Below are 6,891 nucleotides of genomic sequence, written 5' to 3'. Positions count from 1 at the left end.
CTTACCAGACACCCTGACACACACCCAGCTGGGCACTTTGCCCAGAGTTTGTGAAGACGGTGTGGTCTTTATATGGTTAATTGGCACATACATATATACAACCTGAGCCTATGATGGAGAGGGCCGGAGCATAATCACCTCAATAAGTTATTGTTTCTCCCGTAGCCACAGCTTGTGGATCCCAGCAGAAATCAAACATCATGCTCTGCCTCTGTGCCTTTCCAGCCTGCAGCTTTTCCTCTAGTTCACACCACAGTCCCCCAAACTTTGACTTTGTCTTTCTAGCTGGGGGAGGGGCCCCACCCATTTGCTGTCTCAGACAGAGCCCCTTCCCTTTCTTTTCCTTTAATGGCTCATCACCCAGGTGATTACCTCATCAGGAAGCTGGTCTGGCTTATATTTTAACACCTACTGGATCCAGGAGTTCAGGAGTCCGGGACCCACAAACTCATATAACACTTTATTCGGATTCCAATGGATCTGTAAATAGATGGGTTGAGTGAATAATGCCAATCCCCGAGAGTGCATGTTTTCCTTCCAGAAACAGATTGCAAGGGCAAGAAGGCAGGTGTTATGAGTAGGGTTTGAGTGTGTCGGCAGTTGGCAGACTGATTCTCCGTGCGCCCAGCCTGATCCCCAAAGCTCCCCTTGTGTCCGTGCGCACACACACACACACACAGAGAGAGAGAGAGAGAGAGAGAGAGAGAAAACAGAATTCACCTCCCTTTCACTGGGCTTCTCTTTTGCAGGTTGCTTTTGGGGAACAGGATAGGGGTGGCCAGGATCCCTCCCCCACCCATGTAGTCTGCAAGTGCCTTCCTCCTGCCCACCAAAAGTATGGAAGGTGCCAGGAAGATGCTCATGACCAAGCTGCAGCATTTGCCCACCATGGTCCTCTTCTGCTTTATTTTCCTTTTCCTACTTGTTGCGAAGAACAAATGGGAGTCTCTTGAGACGCTTTTCTCACCGCCCGACATCAAGCTCAAGGGCAGCCCAAATGCCGCAGGCGATCGTAAAAGTGCCACGGTATTTGAATGGGAATCTGCACTGGAGAGGACAAAGGAGACCAAGCCCTCTGGTCTGATTTCCCCACCACCACCAGTGGCCAAGCGGCATCCCTTGGAGGTTGTCTATTCCACTGATTATAAGTTCCTTCTCAACGAGCCAAAGAAATGCCTGGAGAGGAGCCCTTTCTTGATCCTGCTGGTGATAACTAAGCCCCAGGATTTTGCCACAAGGCAGGCCATCCGGCAGACATGGGGCAACGAGAGCTCAGTTCCTGGGGTTTCCATTCTTCGTCTCTTTCTGACGGGTGTCCACCCAAAATTTGGATATCCTCTCCAGGCCCTTTTGGAAGAGGAGAGTTCCATCCACAGAGACATTATTCAGCAGGACTTCCTGGATACCTACAACAACCTTACCCTGAAGACTCTGATGGGCATGGAGTGGATAAGCAAGTTCTGCCCCAATGCCACCTACGTGGTGAAGGCAGACAGTGACATCTTTCTCAATGTGAACTACATGGTGTCCCAGCTGCTGCAGCCTCACCTGCCACCCAAGAAGAACTACATGACAGGGTACATCTGTAGGAATTCAAAGCCAGTGCGTAACAAGGCCTACAAGTGGTATGTGCCACGGGAGGTGTACCCCAATGAGACCTATCCACCCTACTGCGCAGGCCCAGGGTATGTGTTCTCTGGGGATCTGGCCAAGAAGATCTACCAGGTAGCAAAGACCATCAGGGTCATTAACATGGAAGATGCCTTCATGGGAATCTGCCTGTATGAGCTGGGCATCAGTGTGACAAACAGCCCCGGGGGTCTCTTCAAGACATTCCATGCCAAGTATGAGAAGTGCAAGCTCTCCAAGGTGGTGGTGGTGCATCCTCTGGTGGTCCCAGAGGAGCTGCTGCAGATTTGGCCTGGCTTTCGGGACCAGAACCAGACTTGCAAGAGTTAAAATGGAGGGAGGTGAACAGACACACAGCCTCTTGTGGAGAAGTTGACATAGAGCAGTGTTTCCCAAACGTTTTTGGGCAACGGCACACCTGTTTACCCGAAAAAAATCTCGCGGCACACCACCATTAAAGCCCCGCCCCGTGACGTCAGCGCGCAGCGTCACGCCGGGAGGGATGCACAAAAGTGAACGTTTTTTCCCTTCCCCTTGCCGGGGTGGGAGGAGGCAGCAGAGCGAGGGACTGAGGGACGGCGGCAGCTGAGGCGGCGGCGGCTGTTGTGGTGGTGGCGGCGATAGCGGGCGGAGGAGGAGCCGTCGCCGGGAGTTGCTGCTGCTGCTGTTGCTGCTGCTGCCCGGACATGCCGGCCTCCTCCTCCTCCGCTGTCTCGCGCTCCTCCCTTTTGCGCGCGCTGCCCCGCCGCTCGGCACCACCACCGCGGAGCCGCCCCCGGCTCGACGCGGATCCTCGCCGCTGCCGCTTCTCGCCGCCCGACTCGCCCGCCTCCCTCCCACGGCACACCAGCCGGTGTCTCACGGCACACTAGTGTGCCGCGGAACACCGGTTGGGAAACACTGACATAGAGGACTGGCAACATGCGGGCATGTTCCTGTACAATGGACAAATCCATGCCAACAAATTGCAATGAGGAAAGGGAAGTATGGCTCAGAGAAGAAGGAAGATTCTGTGCTCTCCTCCCCATAGAATCTCTGCAGCTGCCCATAGCAACTTGTTTGGTCTGCTCTGAACTGACCATTGTGCTACTAATGTGCCAAAATGACAACCTCAGGGTTTTGAGATCATCACAGCCACCACCTCACCTACTGGAAGAGAGCAACCCTCAGGCCATGCTTAGGATTGGCACTACGTAGGATTGCCATACGTCCAGGAATTCCCGGAAATATCCTCTTTTGGCGGTCCTAAATGCCCATCCGGGGGAATTTTACATTTTAAAGCAATTGTTCGGGATTTTGGGTTCTTTAATATATATACATTTTTTGTGTGCAATAGCTGGGCGTTGTCCCTCCGGCTTCATGAGGAGCCTCTTCAGTAGGGCTGGTGAGTGTGCGCCTTGCTCCCTAGGTCAGGTGGACAGGGCCTTGCAGGGAGTGGCCTTCACACTCACAGTCGGGCAATGTATATTTATATATATGAAAAAGCAACAGAAGATGACAAATAAGTCTTTTGCACAACTGGCAACAACCCAAAGAGGCATGTGCTATGTGGAGTATGGCTTCCTACTGTGAAGGAAACTTCTACTGATCTGCTTTAAATTACTCCCCAAATCAGAATGTATAATCTGCTGCTGAAATGGAATACTGAGGAAGAAACGGTAAAATCTGCAATGATAAAATGGGCACAAGACATAGGTCATAATATTATGTTTGCTGACTGGGAGAAGTTGTGGACCACCGGGATTAAATTTACGGCATGTAATGCCCTAAGAGAGAATATTATGAAAATGATGTACAGGTGGTACATGACTTCAGTCAAGCTTGCAAAAATATATCACTTGCCTGATAACAAATGTTGGAAATGTAAAGAGATTGAAGGTACATTCTTTCACCTTTGGTGGACGTGCCCAAGGATCAAGGCCTTCTGGGAAATGATATATAACGAACTGAAAAAGATATTTAAATATACTTTCTTGAAGAAACCAGAGGCCTTCCTCCTGGGCATAGTGGACCAATCGGTGCAAAAGAAAGATAGAACCTTCTTTATGTATGCTACAGCAGCAGCAAGAATCCTCATTGCAAAGCATAGGAAGACGCAAGACCTACCCACCTTGGAAGACTGGCAGATGCAACTGATAGACTACATGGAGATGGCGGAAATGACTGGCAGAATCCGAGACCAGGGAGAAGAGTCAGTGGAAGAAGATTGGGGGAAATTTAAAACCTATCTACAGAAATATTGTAAAATTTTTGAATGTTGATGACATCTGAAATGAACTGCTGGGGCTCTAGCAACAAGGTAAAATGTAAGATTAGACCAACAACAGATAAACTAAGGGGATATGAATTTGCTGAATTAATTTTTAAAAGGGATACAAGAACGGGAGATGTGAGGAAGTCAAGAAAATATGTGATTTTAAGATATAAAACTAAGAAAGAGGGAATTTTTGTGTTTTTCCTATATGTGCTTTTTCTTTTTTACCTTTAACTTGTAAATGTATGTATTTTTGTATTCTGTGGGTTTAATGTTGGTATTTTTTGCATGTATTTCGGGACTTTGTATTTTATGTGTTTTTGATTTTGGATTTTTCTTTCCTATACCTTCTTATTGTTAAAATCTAATAAAAATTTTATTAAAAATAAATAAATAAATTACTCCCCAAATCAACAGACTGTGGAAACTTCACACTGTGCCTCCCCATTCTTCCTCCAGACTCTGGGTTTCCAAATGAGATGCAAAAGCTGCTCTCATCAGAAAAGAGATCTGGGGAGCCATGTCATCAGCTGGTGTTGGTCCACTGTGCTTCATTAAGTCCAGGGTCCACACAGCCGTCTACCAGGAGATTTTGGAGCACTTCATGCTTCATTCCGCAGATGAGCTTTATGGGGATGCAGACTTCATTTTCCAGCAGGACTTTGGCACCTGCCCACACTGCCAAAACTACCAAAACCTGGTTCAATGTCCATGGGATTACTGTGCTTGATGGGCCAGCAAACTTGCCTGACCTGAACCCCATAGAGAATCTATGGTGCATTGCCGAGAGACATGAGAATGAGCAATGCAGAAGAGCTGAAGGCTGCTATTGAAGCATCCTGGTCTTCCATAACACCTCAGCAGTGCCACAGGCTGATAACATCCATGCCACACAGCATTGAGGCAGTGATTGATGCAAAAGGGGCCCAAACCAAGCACTGAATACATATGCATGCTTCTACTTCTCAGAGGTCCAGCATTGGTCTATTTGCAATCCTTGTTTTGTTGATTTCATTTAATATTCTAATTTTCTGAGATTGTTAATTTGGGGTTTTCATCAGCTGTATGCCATGATCATCACAATTATAAAAAATAAAGGCTTGACATACCTCGCTTTGCATGTTATGAGTCTATCTCATATATTCATTTCACCTTTTAAGTTGTATTACTGAAATAAATGAACTTTTCCACGATATTCTAATTTTCCGAGTTTCACCTGCAGTATAGGGATGTTTTGGTTTTTTTTAAAGTAGTATTTATTAAAGTTTCATAAACAATCAAAAGCTTCAAAATTTAAACATAAAATACAAAAACCAAGAAAAACTGCAAAAATGAGAAAATACAAAACAAAACACATATATTGAAATATACAATAAAGAACAGTTAACAGAATAGAAAAAGAAGAAAAAACACCAAAAAACAAAACAGAAAAAAAGATTAGTATTTTCATATCTTATACATCATTCACTAGTTTCTTGACCTCCTCACACCTCCCTTTTTGTATTCCAGTTCAGATATTTAGTTCAGCAAATCCTTACCCTCTATCATTTATCCTTACTCAACATCTTAACCTATAGTAAATATATACTTTCCACCATTATCAATCCATATTCACATATTCTTGTTAATCTTTTAACCAACACCGCTTGTATTCAATCCAACATCCCTTTAACATTCACAGTATAGGGATGTTTTTAAATGTTTGTTTTATTATGTATGGAAGCTGCCCAGAGTGGCTGGGTCAACCCAGTCAGATGGGCAGGGTATAAATAATAAAATGATTATTATGGAATAGGACAGCACGTCTTTGTTTTCAATAGAGAAATGTTGGAGGGTGTGCTAGTGAGAAAGCAGATTTGATCCTGGAATTGTGTCTTGATGTGGCTGCAGAGATTGTTTCGGGACTGGGTTTAGAGCTTCTCACCCACAACCAGAGGGGAGGCCAAAGTAAAACAGATGAGGTCCAGGAAGATTAATTTACTTGGACCGAGAAATTTGTGATGATACCAAGACAAGGAACTCTGTGGAGGCCCCAAGACCATGCAAGCAGCTGCCCACTGGGGGAGCAGGGCAGAGGTTTGAGTCTGTTAATCGGAGACTCTTTACTTTTCCTGCTGGCCTTAGCACAGGATTTTGCATGTTTATGATTTTTTACTATTAAATGTGATTTTTTAAAAAAAGAATTGCTCTGGTAACTGTTGGTGTGTTTGAAAGCTACCTTTGAGATGTAGTTCTGGCTGAACTATGCACAAAGGAGGAGGGAGGAGGAAGCCTGAAGAATTCCTGAGGAACTGGAAATTGCTGGGTTGGTCTAAAAGTATTGCATTATCTGCTTTGATTTGTTCTAAATGCCTCTGCTTACATTTTCTGTTATTTCTTTTTACAGGAAAGTTGTGTACTTTTCCTTTCCGTCGGCACCTCTGGGTCAAATGTGTGCCTTGGGAAGAGGTTGATGTTATGGGGTTGCATACATATGGGGTCTACATTCCTGAGTGATGGGGTTTGATCAGTACTTTTGAGAATTAAGATGAGCTGACATTTGATTCAGCAGTTTAAAAATGTGGGCCAACCTGGTTTCCCTGGACCTGGGCATCCTGGGGAGATAAGCCCTTAAGCCCAGTTATCAACTCATGCATGCCAAAACAATTGCCACCATAGTGGCTTTTGGGCTCCACCTTCTGGCCAAAAGACTTGCTGCTCATATAAATCAATATGTAGCTATTCTTCCAACTGTTTAAGTTGCTGATTTGCAGCACTTGGAACTACTTTTCTCAGCTCTCTTCCTTCAAATCCCTGCTCAACATTATGATTTCTTTGTGGACTCTCTTAGTCCGAGAGGGAAAACATGTCCATGCCCTTCAATATGTTGCTGGGCTCAAGCTTCCATAATCTCCAGCCAGCATGGCCAATGGTCAGGGATGGTGGAACAGTCCAGCACATGTAGATCACAAGTTCCCCATCTGTGCTTTAAATACATGCAATGCAACCTCACCTTCCCACATTTTCTC

At 45.5% G+C, this 6,891-nt stretch overlaps 1 pseudogene across 1 annotated transcript; it reads left to right on the top strand.

Annotated features, from left to right (window-relative positions):
- Window positions 1-769: 769 nt before the first annotated feature.
- On the top strand, window positions 770-2,011 carry LOC309521934 (beta-1,3-galactosyltransferase 1 pseudogene; annotated as a pseudogene). The gene has a single exon. The product of its transcript is annotated as a beta-1,3-galactosyltransferase 1 pseudogene (transcript).
- Window positions 2,012-6,891: the final 4,880 nt, after the last annotated feature.

Source organism: Podarcis vaucheri, assembly GCF_965113315.1.
Source record: "Podarcis vaucheri genome assembly, chromosome: 17".
NCBI classification, from domain to species: domain Eukaryota; kingdom Metazoa; phylum Chordata; class Lepidosauria; order Squamata; family Lacertidae; genus Podarcis; species Podarcis vaucheri.
This window is presented reverse-complemented; position numbering and strand designations above follow the sequence as displayed.